Genomic DNA, 18,588 nt, shown 5'->3' on the forward strand with positions numbered 1-18,588 from the left:
ATTTTTTTTCACTAAATGGATGCTGCACTCACTGCAGTTTATCGTCTGGAATAGTCCCAGATTGCATTTCAGAGCTTCTAGAATTGAAACATTTTCGTGCGGGTGGTGTTGGGGGATAATTTGGGGTTTCAGCTTTTTTTTTGTTTTTCACCACTTTCATCCCTGAATATGTCAATCGTGATTCACTTTTGTGCGGATTAAAGTCATTAACTGGGACTCCTGTCTTATTGGGAGAAAGAAATGAGAATCGTCCTCCGTTCTGTTCACACAGCTCCAAACGCTGCGCGGCTCTCTGCCGAGTCAAGTTAGAACGATAGAATCCAGTCGGAATTAATAACTTCAAAGCGAAACACCATTTTGTTTATTTTTATTTATGTCCAGAGATCAAGGATACAGTGACCAATTTCATATTTATTTACTTTAAGACTCAATGAAATACATAGAAAACCTGTAAAGCCTACTTTTAGTACAAAATTCACAAGGTGTTGATAAGGGAATCGATAAGCAGAATCAATAATGGCATCGATATCGATTAATCTTATCAATACCCATCCCTAGTCCAGGTTTGATCTAGCTCACAGTCGTAGCATTTGAGATGGAGATGTTCACCCACCTGTTTCGCCTGGTCATTCTTTGTTTTGTCAAGAGTGAGTGAACACACCGCAATACATCAGGTCTCTTATAGTCAGCAGCACCATTTTCATGCACTGTAATAACACACTTTTAATCAGATTGATTGAAAATCTAAATGCAAATATTTCATGAAGGAGGAGGGCTTTTATTGTCTTTGTACATATGTGGGTACATATATTTTGTTTTCTGCATTTAACACATCCTAATAACAGTTTGATACAGTCCACCTGCTTGGAACAGTGGCCAGCCACAGTCAGGCACCAAGGAACCAGCTCCAGATGTGGAGACACTGCTTTGGTCAAGAGCAGCCAAAGGAGTAGACCCTAATTTGCATGTTTTTGGAAAATGGATGACAGTGTAGCACCCAGAGGAAGGCCACACAGACACGGGGAGAACATGCAAATTCTACACAGAAAGGAACTGGGCTTTGTATGCTCTTCACTTGTATAGTGACAACATTGGCAACGTATTCTGAGGACTTTTCCGACAATAAAACTTTCAAAATGTTATCAGAGATTTTTCCACAAAGGGATGAGGGAAGCAACTCTGGAGAGTTAAAAAAAAACAAAAAAAAAAAAACAAAAAAAAAAAAACCCACCTCTTTTAATGGCAAGTACAAGGAGAATGAAGAGTTGTTCTGTACTGTGCATGAACCTCCGCTCCCCGTTAAGGTGTCTGGACAGAAGGGGAATATGAAGCGGAAGTAAAATGTGCACAGTGATGTGGTGTGATTCTGCAGCTCCCTGCATTAAGATCAATTTTCCCTGCCGAGGACAGATTTGAACAGCGTGGGACCGTCGTTGAAATAAAATTATGACAGTGCAACAGGAGCTGCTTTGTGCACATGTCAAAACAACCAATCTGATTGTTTTACGGTACACATACAAATGTATGTATACTTGATCACTTTTATTATGGCCATGTGAGCACTATGGATTCACCAGTCACAATGTTTCCATCCTGACTGGATTCCATTCAGGCCATAATCCTTCATATAAACATAGCTAATGTACATTTCCTAAAAATGGAATCCTGGCTGAAATTGGCACATTCTTACACCCTTGAAATGAAGTAATTAATACAAAAATGCACCTGGGTTCTGGCCGCCCTTTTATCACATAAGAATGTGTGCCTGACTCTTGTTGTGCGAGTGCTTTCACATGCGTTTTTTTTTTTATTTTTTATTTTTTTTCTTCTTCATTTGGTTTGGCATCGAACGTGCTAACGGATTGAGTGCTTGTGGCTGCTTTGTGCTTCAGAGTGCAGACTGTACCCAGTAAACATCTCAAAGCAGACCTTTTCTAAACTTGCTGGTAAATCATCTGCAGCCTGTTTGCTCAACCTGATGAACCACTTTGTGATTTGGGTCAACTTTAATCTTTGAATGGTAAACTCTCTGAGGTAGAGCAATCATGATAGTGAAAACCTCAATCTTTAATGCTTTTCTTGCATCAGTCCCACCCCCCGTTTGCATTTCAAACCTTGAAGATAGATTGCTTTGACAAAATAGCGTCCAAGTTAAGTTAGCATTCCTAGACTGAGTGTTGTTTGGCTTGCTGGCGGAAAGGGAAGGATGTGACCTTTACAAATTTAAGACACCTGAGGGACAAATGCAAAATACAAATCTAATGTTTTGAAGGCTCTGAAGGTTTCATTTGATTGCTTGTCATGATTGAAAGTGGATATGACACTTAGACAACATAGTCTTATTACATGTAACAAAGGTTATACGAGGGCTGTCAATAAAGTTACGGTCCTTTTTATTTTTTTCAAAAACTATATGGATTTCATTCATATGTTTATACGTCAGACATGCTTGAACCCTCGTGCGCATGCGTGAGTTTTTCCACGCCTGTCGGTGACGTCATTCGCCTGTGAGCACTCCTTGTGGGAGGAGTCGTCCAGCCCCTTGTCGGAATTCCTTTGTCTGAGAAGTTGCTGAGAGACTGGCGCGTTGTTTGATCAAAATTTTTTCTAAACCTGTGAGACACATCGAAGTGGACACGGTTCGAAAAATTAAGCTGGTTTTCAGTGAAAATTTTAACGGCTGATGAGAGATTTTGAGGTGATTCTGTCGCTTTAAGGACTTTTCACGGTGCGAGACGTCGCTCAGCGCTCTCAGCCGCCGTCGTCAGCCTGTTCAAGCTGAAAACCTCCACATTTCAGGTTCTATTGATCCAGGACGTCGTGAGAGAACAGAGAAGTTTCAGAAGAAGTCGGTTTCAGCATTTTATCCGGATATTCCACTGTTAAAGGAGATTTTTTTAATGAAAGACGTGCGGACGGGTCCGCGCGTCGGGACACAGCCGCCGCGACGCTCCGCCACAGGAAAAACACCTCTGTTGAAAGCCTTAAGGACAAGTTGGAACATGTCCTGCCTGTTAAACAATTTCTCATATACTCACTCCACTGAAAGCCATCAAAAGCCGCCTGGATTTTACAAATGGTTATCAACACGGAGGTGTTTTTCCTGTGCCGCCGCACCGCGTCGGCTGCGTCCCGACGCGCGGATCCGTCCGCACGTCTTTCATTAAAAAAATCTCCTTTAACAGTGGAATATCCGGATAAAATGCTGAAACCGACTTCTTCTGAAACTTATCTGTTCTCTCACGACGTCCTGGATCAATAGAGCCTGAAATGTGGAGGTTTTCAGCTTGAACAGGCTGATGACGCCGCCTGAGAGCGCAGCGCGACGTCTCGCACCGTGAAAAGTCCTTAAAGCGACAGAATCACCTCAAAATCTCTCATCAGCTGTTAAAATTTTCACTGAAAACCAGCTTAATTTTTCGAACCGTGTCCACTTCGATGTGTCTCACAGGTTTAGAAAAAATTTTGATCAAACAACGCGCCAGTCTCTCAGCAACTTCTCAGACAAAGGAATTCCGACGAGGGGCTGGACGACTCCTCCCACAAGGAGTGCTCACAGGCGAATGACGTCACCGACAGGCGTGGAAAAACTCACGCATGCGCACGAGGGTTCAAGCATGTCTGACGTAAAAACATATGAATGAAATCCATATAGTTTTTGAAAAAAATAAAAAGGACCGTTACTTTATTGACAGCCCTCGTATAATTCAGTCAACCTAAGCGTTTTGGGAAAATGGACGCAGTTCTCCCATTATATATAACATTTGAACATCCCGCCACTGAAAAATGTGCACGCCCCGTGACCAGCTTCCTGCTGAGCACCAAGCCTAAAATACGTCACTACATGTAGACCGTATCAGCTCACGTGCCTGGCAGCCGTTGTTTACACTTTTTTTTAGCGGCAGAAACTTTGATTAAACACAGCTCTCAGAGACTTGTTTGTCGATATGCCTGACCAGTGTGTCGCAGCATATTGCACAAACACAAGCGCAAAAGGTTTTAGCCTTTTCAAGTCCAGGCAGATTGATCAAAAGCCGCGGTGTTGTGTGATGCACGAAATGTCCGGCTGCCGCTTGCTCCGCTCGCACACACGCATTTGCTCCCGACAGCAGACACTTTCCTCTACCGTCTCCATGTTCTCACTGCTCACAGGAACACATAAAATGTCAACCCCAAATAATATGTTCACAATAATCTTGAAATGGTCAAGGAACTTACGTAGTAAACACGGCGGTGGCATGTAAACACGGCGGTGGCATGTAAACACGGCGGCGGCATGTTCAGTGTTGTTTTTGGTGATCTTTTTCGAAACCTTCGCCGTTTATTTCCTATTCTTTCGTGAAAATAACATAACTAAACACGGATGAATGCAATGCCAGGCACTCAAAAACAGCAAAAACCCGAAGGTAATGACGGTGGTCCACAAGTAATAGCTCCAGACGGCTCCAGAACAATAACAAAGGCAGTAAACAGACGCTCGAATCGAAAATGCTATACAGTAATTATAGTGTTATAAACAGCAGCAACAAAAATCAAAGCCTACCTTACCATTCCATATTCTGCAGCCTTTCAAAATCCATAGGAATTGGCACGTCTCTTGCCTCTGCTTCGGCTCCACCATAAACACCGTCGGCATTATTTTCGCTGCCAGAATGCTCCTGGTTTGAATATTCATCCAAAAGATACGGCTCCAATCTGTAGGGTCTAATCACTGCTGCGCCATCCTCAGGATCTGAGTCAGAAATAATCCACACTTGAAGAGGAGTCAGGAAAGTTCTTGATCTCGTCACTGTCCGTTCTGAGGTCCATCTGTTCCTGTTGTTAATCTAACAGACAAAGACGGGACTCTACATTCTGTGACGTCACGGCATCACGTGACCGCTGATGGAACGCTACCAGTGCGCTTTCCAAGAAACACACTTTTGAGAAACTGTAAAAACTTTATTTCTCAGTGATAATAATTAAAACCACTTTCAACTTACTATACTGTATGTATATTTTGATATTTACGAGTATATCAGTTTTACCTAATTTTTTTAGGTGTCATATCCACTTTAAAGGCATTATCAATGGAATTTAGCAAGAATCTAAAGTTTTAAGCTGGAAGGTAGCCTTGTTTTCTCAGGCAGGTGATCAGTTGTTTGCACTGTGGGATGGGACTAGGACCACCAGGAGCCATGTGCAAACTATTAAGAGGCAGCTGTAAAACTTGAATCTTTATCACAAAATGAATATTTAATTGCTTTGGAAGCTGTGATGAGAATACATCGTCTGAGTACGTTTTTGTGGACCCACCATGAATTTGCTTCAGATTGGTTGTTTTTTTTTATGTCGTGCCAGACCCTCTCCTGTGTGGTAGCCTTTTGTTTGGCTTTTCAAACGTGGCTTTCATAAGGCTGGTTTTACTGTGCCATGTTCAGCAGCACCATTGTTGCATTGTTGTTCACCTGCATCGCGTTAATTATATAGAAGACGAGCCAGGCCTTTACAAAAGGTTTAAACTCGCTTTAAGAACTTTTCTCCCACTGCCTCCTGTTCCCATCACCTGTTTCCACATTTTGAGTCTTGAAAGCTCACTTGTGTTGTACTTTGTCATGCTTTTGGCTATGAGAAGAGAAAGCTGTAAAATTATTTCTGTAAATTATTTTCCTGCTTGTCTTCCTCCAGGTTGGTTAAATTCTTGAGGAGCTTCAGAAAAACTGGAACTGTCAGAAAACAGCTGTAGATTTCTACAGGTAAACTAATTTCTCTGTTTTAACTAATGCTTATAGAAGTGAATGTGTCATTAAAGACATTAACATTTCATTCTTCAAACATGAACCTTCTTTGTTTTGATATTCAAGTGATGTTTTTGCTGATTCATTCTATACACCAAAATAGCTAGTCATGTTTAAGGAGTAATCATTCAACTTTTTAAACAGTTTTCTTTAGTTCATATGTATCAAATGAGATATTTGTCTTTTCTTCCCCTGTGGTGTCAAGCTTACTTCCCCCCCAAAACCACATCTCGCCACACTCAGCAACTATTTAAAGCATCAGCGGCTGCTCCCAGTTACTCCACGCCAAACCAGAAGTTCTGGCTACTTGAAGGCCTCCCTGCTATGACTTTTATCTGTTTGTTTTCATCTTTTCCTACCCTCCTCCTCCTCCTCCTCCTCCTTTTGCGCTTACTGTTTTTGTCTTGGCCAAGGATTATTGTGTTTTTCTGCAGCTGACCTTGGTTACATAAATGACTTCCTAATCCTCCTCCTTTGATTCTCCTCCCTGTCTTACTGTCCTGCCAGGCTCGTATCCTCTGAGCAGACCCACAAAGCCTTGTGTTTTGATTACACTGGAAAGTTGGAGCCAGGACTCTTATTCCCAGGCTGGGGTAGTATGGAGGACCTGGTTGTAGGGTCAGTGAATAAATGGAGTTTAAGCAAGAGGGGGAAGACTGGAAGCTTTTGTGGTTGAACCGGGCGGATGGTGGTCATCATGGTTGAACTGTGTACATATTCTAATAACCCACCTTTTGTAGGCCTCAGCCCACTGTCAACATTTTTTGCAAAAATTCCAAACACCACCTTTCAGTTCATGGTAGGGTGAAGAGTTGCCAGGTAGTTTGACACTGCATCCAACTGGAGGACAAAAGTCCGGAATTTTTTGTAAGACGGCACATGCCTCGCTGTCATAGAGACAAACACCAAATTGCTACTTGACGACATGTTTGTCACAAGTACTGGTGGGTGCTATGCCAACTGAAACGGTATACCAGCTTGAAATTTGCATTCAGTTCATAATTAGGAAATTGTCATAGCAATTCATGGCAGGAAAGTCTTTTTAGATAGTTGGTATGAGAGGTGATTGAAAAGTTTTGAGCCCGACCAAAAAAACCACAACTGAAGTAATGCAGTGCTTTATTTATTATCAACATAATACCCATGCAAGTCCACACACTTTTTCCAACATTGCTGCAGTGCCTTAATATCATTCTCATAGAAGGTCTTATTCTGGAGCACAAGGAAGTCATCCACTGCAGATATGACATCATTAGCAGCATTATAATGAGTGCCAACAAGGTGCCGTGTCATGTTTGGAAACACATGGAAATCCGAAGGAGCCAAATCAGGGGAATAATGTGAGTGAAGGACAAGTTTGAAGCCACATTCATGAATGGCAGCTGGTGAAACAGAACACCTCGTCGGAGCATTACACACAATTTCTGCTTTATTTTCTCCTGCAGTTGTCACAAAAGGAAAGCATAATAGGCTCCACTGGTGGTCTGTCCTTTCTGGAATGAGTCCACCATTATGATGCCATCAGCATCCCAGAAAACTTGGGCCATGACCATTCCAGCAGGTGACAGTGTTGGCTTCCTTCGGTGGCGGAGAACCTACGTTTTCATTGCTTTAACTTGTTTGGACTCTGGTTCAAAGTGATGGACCCAGGTAAATGAGTGCCAAAGTCTTTACTCAACTTGCCAGTGAGCAATACTCACACATTTATTTTGCATGAGACAAATGTGGGTGTTACAACGCAGATCGACATGTAATTATGTACAATAGTGATACAGTGATCCATCACAGACTACTTAACACGATGGTTAGAAAGTGACCCATCACCAGATACTTATCAGAAATATGTACTACATCTATAATCCTATACCAGGTTTCATCCTGGGTCATGAATCATCGCATGAACTTACCTGGATCTGCCTCAAGAAGCTGAACATTCTGCCTGAGCATCTGGAACCTTGTGCGTTTCTGATTGGCCATGAGAAGCCTTGGGACACATCATCCTGAATGTTTCCAGTTCTTCCATCAGAACTGAATGAACTTGCGTGGGAAATGCCTACAGTAATGGCTGTGTGATGCTCACTTACTCTGTCAGTGAGGACCATATCATGGATCATATTGGTCAGCGTGGCAGTTTTTGCTTTTTGTCTTCCTGATCTTGCTCAATCTTTGACGCTTGTTCTTCCCCTCTTGAATTTGGCTGACCAGTGTTTTAACTGTAGTATAAGATGGGGCATCCTTCCCTAATGTCATGACATGTCCTCATGGATGTCCTTGGAGACATTCCCTTTTTTGTGATACTGAATCACAGCACACCCAACAACTTTGTCTATTTTGCAAAGCTGACACACCCCTACTCGCTTCACTGAGTAGGGGTGTGTCGGCAGCATTGCACCCAGTGAGTCAAAATTTCACGCATTCTTAAGATAAATGTTGGTTTCTCAGAATGCAAAAGACGGGCAACTAACCATACTTTTTCTGGATCAGACTCAAAACTCTTCAGTCACCCCTTATAAGTCGCAACCGGTGTGATCGTGGTACTTTCCCTTTATCAAATCAAATATGGCCATCAATAAAGCCTTTCCGTCTGTCTGTCTGTCTGTCCTATTACTGCCAAAGTCTTCAAATTCACAGGAAACATTCTTGAGACACAGACCTTGGACAAGTTCAAAGATGGTTAACCTTGAGGTATTTTAAGAGGTTAAAATGTGACATTCTGTTTCAATCTGTTTTTTTGAGGGGCGGGGGTGACAGCCAATCAGAGTAGAGCTACGCCGTGACATCAGTGGTAGGTCTGTCTAAAATTGTTTCATTTATATAACATGTTTCTCATATTATGTAAAAGCTAGAGTGAAATAAACACTTTTAAAGCTGAAAACTCTGTATTTAGAACCTAATAACACCTCTGAAGTGATTTTTAAAGACATTTCGCCGACTTTAGCGTGATGCCGTCACAGGCTGTTTTTGGAACCTAATAACACCTCTGGAGCAAAATTGCAGATGTTAGCATGCACGCTAACTCAAAGCTAACTTCCTATGGAGTTACATTTGTCATTAATACCAGCAAATGCACAGAGGATGAACTACAAATATTCCTTGATGTGCACAACTTCCACTCTTGTTAAAAGCTCATGTACACGCACATGCAAGGCCTCATGCAGACGCCGTTAAAACATATTGTTTTTGATTGATTGATAGCGGGACTTTGTTGAACATGTACAAATTGTATGTTAGACAATAGGATGTTAATAATTAAACAACTGCAAATTATAAAGAACCCAATGCTCATATGACAGAGGGTATTTTAGCATTGTGTTATATTTTAGTTTACTTTCACACAGCAACATTTCTAAGCAGACTTTACTCCACAGTATTGCACCAAATCCAGGAGACTGGTAGCTGAAGTGTCAATATCATAGCTGTTCTGACTACATTATTTTCAAATCTCAATGAGTTTTTCTTTGTTTTTGACGACACTACACACTGGTGATTAGGGTTGGGTGATGTTTAATTGGAAAATTACGATGTCTACAGTAAAACCTGATGGACAATAATATTGGGGATGAGGTCGGGGGTGTATAACTGTACAAATTTTACTTTACACTCTTTAAAATGTCTACTCATAAATTAAATAAATTATTAACTGTTGTTAATTTCCTATAACCGCCTCAGTAATGGCACACCTCAGCTGGACCAGAGTGCCTTAATTGAGAGAGTGGTGACATAAGTCAAAAAAAAAAAAAAATGGCCACGTGACTCATGGTGCCATCTTGGTTCCAAAATAGCGTTCACTTTTAATCTGTCTGCATGTAAATCCAGATATTTTATTTCTTTATTTGCTGAAAATGTCGGGTTTCTGTGTATTTGGATGCACAAATAGGCACAACAAGGGCTTCAAGATGTACAGATTCCCTTCAGATCCGAACAGATGAAAAATGTAAGAAATTAAAGTTAGCCGCGTGGAAGCCAGCATCATCGTCAAAGCTTTGAGAGGTAAATGTATTGTTCAGTCCCATATACAGTAAAACTCACCTAAACTATCACCGTATAAACCAGATATTCACAGTAAGCGGACAGAAAAGTCCCAAAGTTTTTGTATCGTTTTCCATGTAATAAACACTGTATATAACAGATTTTGTATAACAGATTAAATGATTTATGTTTTCAACATTTTTTTTTTTTTAAAGATTCATTCAATGGTTTCAACGCACTTGAAACCAAAATGCCGCCATGTTCTGAGTTGACGCCACTCTCTCAATTAAGACAAACTTGGGCCTGGCTTTGTTCAGAATAGTGGAGTCATCTTTACCATTAGGGGACAGACTGGAAAAAGTCTTTTTGTTTTGTCAGTCAGTCACTAACTAACTAACCTTTATCTTAGTCTTGTGTGTTGGCCAAAATTGTGGCTGGACCCCAGAAGATTTTCATGTTATTTTGACAACCATAATTTTTCCCCATATAAGTCCTACATTTGCTTAAATTTGCATATTATAAATGGACATGGCAGTTTTGGTTGTGTCCCATATTAATTGTTCAGAGTAATGCCACACCAGTGAAGTGAGAGGCTGGTTGTGTGTCACTTGTAGCAAGGGATGCAGTCAGCTGTTTTATCATTATTATCCTGATATCCTCAAAATTAATTTCTGAATTCTAACACTTTTTTTTCACCTCACTTACTGTATCTTTGTCTTGTGTGAGAGCACAGTGGAAGAGTCTCAGTTAAGAATTGCAGTTTTGTTGAGTCTCTCTTCAAGGTTTTTGTAGCATTATTTTGTGTTCATATTAACTCTTTTCTTTTCAGCAGACCACACATTATGAACACAACTTTACTCCAAGCCTGACAAAATGTAAAAAAGTGTTTTCAGTGTGCTTGTAATAGTGTAGTCACTAAATGCATGCACACTTCATTTCACTTCAACAGGTCAAGAGCGTGACAGGGCACTCACTGCATGCAAAACATGCAAATACGAGGGCTGTCAATAAAGTATAGGTCCTTTTTATTTTTTTCAAAAACTATATGTATTTCATTCATATGTTTTTACGTCAGACATGCTTGAACCCTCATGCGCATGCGTGTGTTTTTCCACGCCTGTCGGTGACGTCGTTCGCCTGTGAGCACTCCTTGTGGGAGGAGTCGTCCAGCCCCTCGTCGGAATTCCTTTGTCTGAGAAGTTGCTGAGAGACTGGCGCTTTGTTTGATCAAAATTTTTTCTAAACCTGTGAGACACATCGAAGTGGATGGACACGGTTTGAAAAATTAAGCTGGTTTTCAGTGAAAATTTTAACGGCTGATGAGAGATTTTGAGGTGATACTGTCGCTTTAAGGACTTCCCACGGTGCGAGACGTCGCGCAGCACTCCCAGGCGCCGTCGTCAGCCTGTTTCAAGCTGAAAACCTCCACATTTCAGGTTCTGTTGATCCAGGACGTCGTGAGAGAACAGAGAAGTTTCAGAAGTCGGTTTCAGCATTTTATCCGGATGCGTCCGCGTCGGGACGCAGCCGGCGCGGTGCGGCGGCACAGGAAAAACACTTGATAACCATTTGTAAAATCCAGGCGACTTTTGATGGCTTTCAGTGGAGTGAGTATATGAGAAATTGTTTAACAGCTGGACATGTTCCAACTTGTCCTTAAGGCTTCCAACGGAGGTGTTTTTCCTGTGGCGGAGCGTCGCAGTGGCTGCGAGCCGACGCTGCAATCCATCCACACGTCTTTCATTAAAAAAATCTCCTTTAACAGTATCACCTCAAAATCTCTCATCAGCCGTTAAAATTGTCACTGAAAACCAGCTTAATGTTTCGAACCGTGTCCACTTCGATGTGTCTCACAGCTTTAGAAAAAATTTTGATCAAACAAAGCGCCAGTCTCTCAGCAACTTCTCAGACAAAGGAATTCCGACGAGGGGCTGGACGACTCCTCCCACAAGGAGTGCTCACAGGTGAATGACGTCACCGACAGGTGTGGAAAAACTCACGCATGCGCACGAGGGTTCAAGCATGTCTGACGTAAAAACATATGAATGAAATCCATATAGTTTTTGAAAAAAATAAAAAGGACCTATACTTTATTGACAGACCTCGTATATGAGCCCACACACCTGCATACACACGAGAGCCGAGGACAAACGGAGATGAGCAGCTGAGAATTAAATCACAGGGAAATGATCAACCAGGAAACCCTGCAGGAAGCCGAATGAGTTTGTCTCCCAGGGTGTGTGTGCGTGCATATGTGTGTGTGCATGCGCGCTTAAGCCATGGATGGTCTCTTACCAAGAAAGACCCATAGCATTTAAGCTGCATTAATACACAAACACTAGCGAATAGACCACAATGTTCCACTGAAGTAACTGAGTAGACTGAATGCAAAATTCTTAAAAATACAGTCGTCTTTGATTTAAGATTAGCAAAATGATGCACCGAGCACAATGAGGCTCTGGTCAGGCATGATTTAATTTCAGACTGTGCCCTTTAAGGGAGTAACTGTTTCTGTGGCACCCCACGCAGACTGTGGGGTGGTGGTGTGCACTGTATAAAAAAAATTTAGTCACTGCCAGTGTGATACCTCAGTGTCAGGACTACTTTTATTGTTGCCTTTTTAATATCTTTCAGTGGAACAAGTCATAATCTAAATAAATGGTAATGAACAATCAACCAGACCTGCAAACAGATATACATGTGGTCCAAGCTGTCTATGTGGATCACTTCCGGAGCCCTGTTGGCGTGATGCTTCACTGAACGATGCATGTGTCAGGATGTGACCTGGACCAGAAGAACCACACGTGCGATTGCACAATCACACCAAGTCTGGTTTCAGGATTTTAGCAAGACTAAGGTAGTTTTTCAAGACATCTGTTTAATCAGAGCTGCTGCTCCTGCCACACACATCACGCACTGTGTGTAGGACACCACTTGCTGGGTTAGGCGGTAAAATACCGGATTGAATAAACATCAGTTATTCGGGCCGCATGATTAATCCCATCTCAATCAGTCTGTGTGATGACACGCATAATTTGGAAATGGTGCAAGTTCAGTAAAAACAAGTTAATCTTCAGGCTCTGTTGTAGATGCATCTCACCATTAGAGTCTTTGGCCCAGAGTTTCCAACAGCTGAAAGACTGCATCTCCACTTTTCTGTTGGCCTGTGTACATGCTTCCATAAATTGATTAATCATCACATTTATGCCACTATAAAGTTAGTAGGTGCATTTGAGATCGCCTTCAGCTGACATACATGAACTGCTGGTGTCTGCAGTACTGTTGACTCACAGCGAGAAGGTCCTTTGTTAAAGTCCAACCTTGCCCCATCTGTGTGGTGTTTGCAAGTTCTCTCTGGGTTTGTGTTTGTTCCCGCTTTACACTCCAGCTTCATCTTACTTTCAAAAACTTGTAGATTCGTTGACAGTTGGAAACTTTGAAATTTGCTGTGAGTGTGAACAGGTCTGTCTGTGCTGATGATCATTTTTCCAAGATGGCGCCGTTGTATGTGGCCTGCCGTCGGTACTCGCTTCTTTTAGTGTCGTTTTTATTGTTTTTACACTTTGTTGCATGGAATGTGTCATCGCTCCTGGTGTATGATCGCCAGACTCTTATCAGCGTTCGGGCTTCGCTGGAGAATTTCGCTGTTCCTGGCTCGGGCGGACGGCCAGGGACGCGACTGCCCCTGCCGCCTGTCTTAGCGTCCGTACCAGACTTTCTACGCCGGCCGCTTGGCGTGTTGCCTCGGCGTCTGCGTCGCAGAGGACGTGGGAAGAGAGGAGGAGTCCGTGTTCAGCTCAGAATGTGCCTGGCTGTTTCCTGCAAACATGCTCCACGACAATTCATAGCCGGATTCTTCACACCATATGACGGCTACGACGTGCGGCGTTCCCTGACTTTTCGCTATCGGTGGCTCCGGCCGGTTGTCCGGGATGCCGGGTCTCCACTTCCGCGTCCCCGTCCTGTGAGGAGCTGCAGTCGTGGCTGCGTGCAGGAGAACCTGCGCCCGCTCAGTCGTGTCTCGCAGCAGACTGACGTGCGCTCAGTCCGTGTGGCACTCGTCAACACAAGGTCACTCACAATTAAGACTTTCATTTTGAATGACTTTTTCTCCAGTCGTGATCTGGACTTTCTCCTGTTAACGGAGACCTGGTTGAAACCAGGTGAAAATAGCGCCTTTTCTGAGCTCCTCCCCCCCGGCTGCTCGTTTTTCAGCTCCCCGCGAGCATCAGGTCGAGGCGGGGGTGTGGCCACGATTTTTAAAGACAGTTTTAAATGCCGATTTTTATCTTCTAATGTCTACTCCACTTTTGAACTTCAGTTGTTTGTGATGGAGTTCGACTGTCCTGTGCTCTGTGCTGTTGTTTATCGTCCACCAAAATTTAATAAGGATTTTATTCAGGAGTTTTCTGAGTTTCTGGCAGATTTTATCCCAAAATATGACAAATTTTTGGTCTGTGGTGATTTTAATATTCATATCTGTTGTCCTTCTAATCAGCTGGCTGATGATTTTAAAAGCCTCCTGAACTCTTTTGGTCTAACACAAGTTGTGGATGGACCAACACATAATCTTGGACACACCTTGGACCTGGTTATTTCTTTTGGGCTCTCAGTTTCACTTAAGGACATATCAGACATTGCTATTTCAGATCACTTTCCTGTTATTTTTGAATTTATTGCTCCTCCATCTGCTAGTAAGCCACTTGTTCCTGTCTCTTGCCGCCGTTTGGTCACCTCCTCGACAGCGGGGGACTTTGCTGCTGCCTTCATGGACTCTCAGTTTTATGCCATGAATGGACTGGTTTCTCCATTACTCCCAGATAACATCCTCTCTTCTTTCCACTCTACATGCACAGTCATTTTGGACTCTGTTGCACCGATGCGCTGCAAATCCAGGAAATCAAAATCCGACCCCTGGTTAAATGCCACGACCCGTGCCCTCAGGCAACGCTGCAGACGGGCGGAGAGAAAATGGAAAAAGGACAAACTACAGGTGTCTCTGGGTTTTCTGAGGGACAGTCTAACTGACTATCAGAAGGCTGTGAAGGAGGCGAAAGCACAATATCTGTCTCATATTATTTCGAGCAGTTGTCATCGTCCCAGTGTGTTATTTCAGACTATAAACTCAGTTGTAAATCCACACACCTCTGTTTTGTTGGACGCTACAACCACAACCTGTGAGGAGTTTCTTCAGTTTTTTATTGATAAGGTTTCATCAGTCAGACAGAACGCTGATCAGAACTGTAATGTTGAGTTGTCTGCTCCTCGTGCACATTCTGCTGTGCTCGAACAGTTTGAGCCCATTTCTTTTGCATCTCTCGCTGATGTTGTAAAACACATAAAATCTACAAGTTGTCCTTTTGATGTTGTTCCAGCTAAGGTGCTGAAGGAGGTTTTTAATACTGTTGGGGCGGGTCTCCTAACTTTTATCAATGCTTGTCTTAGATCAGGGTCTGTTCCAGCTGCTTTTAAACATGCTGTGGTTCGACCTCTTCTTAAAAAACCTCACCTGGACTCATCAGTTTTATCCAATTTTAGACCTGTCTCTCATCTGCCATTTCTGTCTAAGGTTTTAGAAAAGGTTGTCTTTTTACAGTTACAATCATTTTTAGAAGACAATCTCATCCTTGAAAAATTCCAGTCTGGGTTTAGATCGCGACACAGCACTGAGTCAGCACTTTTAAAAGTTCATAATGATATTACTCTGTCGGTGGATGCAGGGAATCCTGCTGTGCTGGTTCTGTTGGACCTCACAGCAGCCTTTGATACTGTGGATCACACAGTACTTGTTTCCCGGTTGGAACATTTTATTGGCATTCATGGTACTGCACTTGAGTGGTTTAGATCATATTTGGCTGAAAGGAGCTTTTCTGTCATGATTGGGGACCTTTCCTCATCAACTGCTCCTCTGTGCTGTGGAGTGCCGCAGGGATCTGTCCTTGGGCCGATTCTATTTTCTTTGTACATTCTGCCATTGGGGTCAATTATAACCCAGCACAATTTGTCCTTTCATTGTTATGCAGATGATCTGCAAATCTATCTGCCTGTGAGGACTAATGGGAGTGATGCTTTGTCATCATTATTTAATTGTATTCGTGATGTAAAGCAGTGGCTGTCCCAAAACTTCCTTTACCTGAATGATGGTAAAACTGAGATCATGGTGTTTGAGTGCACTGGCATACCAAATGTGGTAACACCAAATTTTGGTGCTTTGGCTAACTATGTAAAACCAGCTGTCAAGAATTTGGGAGTGATATTTGACAGCTGTTTGAGGTTCGATCAACAGATAAATTCTGTTGTCAAAGCTAGTTTTTTCCAACTTCGCCTCTTGGCTAAAATAAAGCACTTTCTCAGTAGACGTGATCTTGAGACGGCCATTCATGCTTTCATCAGCTCCAGACTTGATTATTGTAATGCACTTTATGCGGGCATTAATCAGTCGTCTCTTGTGCGTCTCCAGTTGGTGCAGAATGCTGCTGCTCGTCTTTTGACAAACACTTCTAGACGTGAGCATATTGCGCCCATCCTATACTCACTCCACTGGCTTCCAGTTCATTTTAGAATTGATTTTAAAATTTTAATGTTTGTTTTTAAAGCTATTTATGGCCTTGCACCTCCCTACTTGTCTGAAATTTTAACTTTGCGCACCTACAGTAGGACGTTAAGGGCGTCTGGCCAGCTTTACTTAGATGTTCCAAGGTCAAAATATAAACGCTGGGGTGATCATGCTTTCGCGGTAGCTGGCCCCAGACTGTGGAATGAGCTACCTCTTGAGTTACGTACTATTCCTGACCTAGCACTTTTTAAATCTAAGTTAAAGACTTATTTATTTAAACTGGCTTTTAACACTTAGTGGGGAGGTGACATGTTCTGTTATTTTTATGTTCTTTTTTTATGTGTTGTTTTAAAATTTTATTTTATATGTGTTTTATTTTGTAAATTTGTGTTTTTAATGTTAAGCACTTTGGACACCAGTCGGTGCTGTAAAGCGCTTTATAAATAAATGTTGATTGATTGATTGATTGATGGCTTGTCCAGGGTATGCCCTACCTTTCAACCAATGAGTGCTGAGATGGGCTCCAGCAGCACCCTGCCCCCCGTGACCCATGACTTTATTAAGCTGATTTGGACGATGAAAGGATAATTTGAAACAGAGTGACAAATGTCAGAGCAGTGGGTCACAGTTTTGTCATAGTTCAGTGGATATGCTGAAAATCATGGTTGTAGCTACTGCAAATTTCCACCCGGCTCTCAGGTTCAAATTGGCTGTGTCGCCTGGCACGGTTTTTCCTAAAAATGAACTGAACTGAAATGTTGCTGAAAATGCGCCAGTTCGATCATATTTCAAGCTTATTGAGTTGTAGTTTGCTTTATTTTGCAATTTCAACCAAATAATTAAAGAAATAAGAAATACGAGGGCTGTCAATAAAGTAACGGTCCTTTTTATTTTTTTCAAAAACTATATGGATTTCATTCATATGTTTTTACGTCAGACATGCTTGAACCCTCGTGCGCATGCGTGAGTTTTTCCACGCCTGTCGGTGACGTCATTCGCCTGTGAGCACTCCTTGTGGGAGGAGTCGTCCAGCCCCTTGTCGGAATTCCTTTGTCTGAGAAGTTGCTGAGAGACTGGCGCGTTGTTTGATCAAAATTTTTCTAAACCTGTGAGACACATCGAAGTGGACACGGTTCGAAAAATTAAGCTGGTTTTCAGTGAAAATTTTAACGGCTGATGAGAGATTTTGAGGTGATTCTGTCGCTTTAAGGACTTCCCACGGTGCGAGACGTCGCTCAGCGCTCTCAGCCGCCGTCGTCAGCCTGTTCAAGCTGAAAACCTCCACATTTCAGGCTCTATTGATCCAGGACGTCGTGAGAGAACAGAGAAGTTTCAGAAGAAGTCGGTTTCAGCATTTTATCCGGATATTCCACTGTTAAAGGAGATTTTTTTTAATGAAAGACGTGCGGACGGGTCCGCGCGTCGGGACGCAGCCGACGCGGTGTGGCGGCACAGGAAAAACACCTCCGTGTTGATAACCATTTGTAAAATCCAGGCGGCTTTTGATGGCTTTCAGTGGAGTGAGTATATGAGAAATTGTTTAACAGGCAGGACATGTTCCAACTTGTCCTTAAGGCTTTCAACAGAGGTGTTTTTCCTGTGCCGCCGCACCGCGTCGGCTGCGAGCCGACGTGCAGACCCGTCCGGCTGCGAGCCGACGTGCAGACCCGTCCGCACGTCTTTCATTAAAAAAATCTCCTTTAACAGTGGAATATCCGGATAAAATGCTGAAACCGACTTCTTCTGAAACTTCTCTGTTCTCTCACGACGTCCTGGATCAGTAGAGCCTGAAATGTGGAGGTTTTCAGCTTGAACAGGCTGACGACGGCGGCTGAGAGCGCTGAGCGACGTCTTGCACCGTGGGAAGTCCTTAAAGCGACAGAATCACCTCAAAATCTCTCATCAGCCGTTAAAATTTTCACTGAAAACCAGCTTAATTTTTCGAACCGTGTCCACTTCGATGTGTCTCACAGGTTTAGAAAAAATTTTGATCAAACAACGCGCCAGTCTCTCAGCAACTTCTCAGACAAAGGAATTCCGACGAGGGGCTGGACGACTCCTCCCACAAGGAGTGCTCACAGGCGAATGACGTCACCGACAGGCGTGGAAAAACTCACGCATGCGCACGAGGGTTCAAGCATGTCTGACGTAAAAACATATGAATGAAATCCATATAGTTTTTGAAAAAAATACAAAGGGCCGTTGCTTTATTGACAGACCTCGTATATTTAGTGGTATATAGTGGTTATATTGTTTAAAAAAACAAAGTCATGCAATCCAACTCAA

The 18,588-nt window shown here is 42.7% G+C and overlaps 1 protein-coding gene across 1 annotated transcript in view; it reads left to right on the forward strand.

The window, feature by feature from the left end:
• plxnb1b (plexin b1b) overlaps positions 1 to 18,588 on the forward strand; it is a 366,021-nt gene that overhangs the window by 75,601 nt on the left and 271,832 nt on the right. The window contains 1 exon segment of the mRNA XM_034167329.1: positions 5,668 to 5,735. The gene's annotated coding sequence lies outside the window, so the exon portion shown is untranslated.

Source organism: Thalassophryne amazonica, chromosome 3, assembly GCF_902500255.1.
Source record: "Thalassophryne amazonica chromosome 3, fThaAma1.1, whole genome shotgun sequence".
Classification (NCBI taxonomy): Eukaryota; Metazoa; Chordata; class Actinopteri; order Batrachoidiformes; family Batrachoididae; genus Thalassophryne; species Thalassophryne amazonica.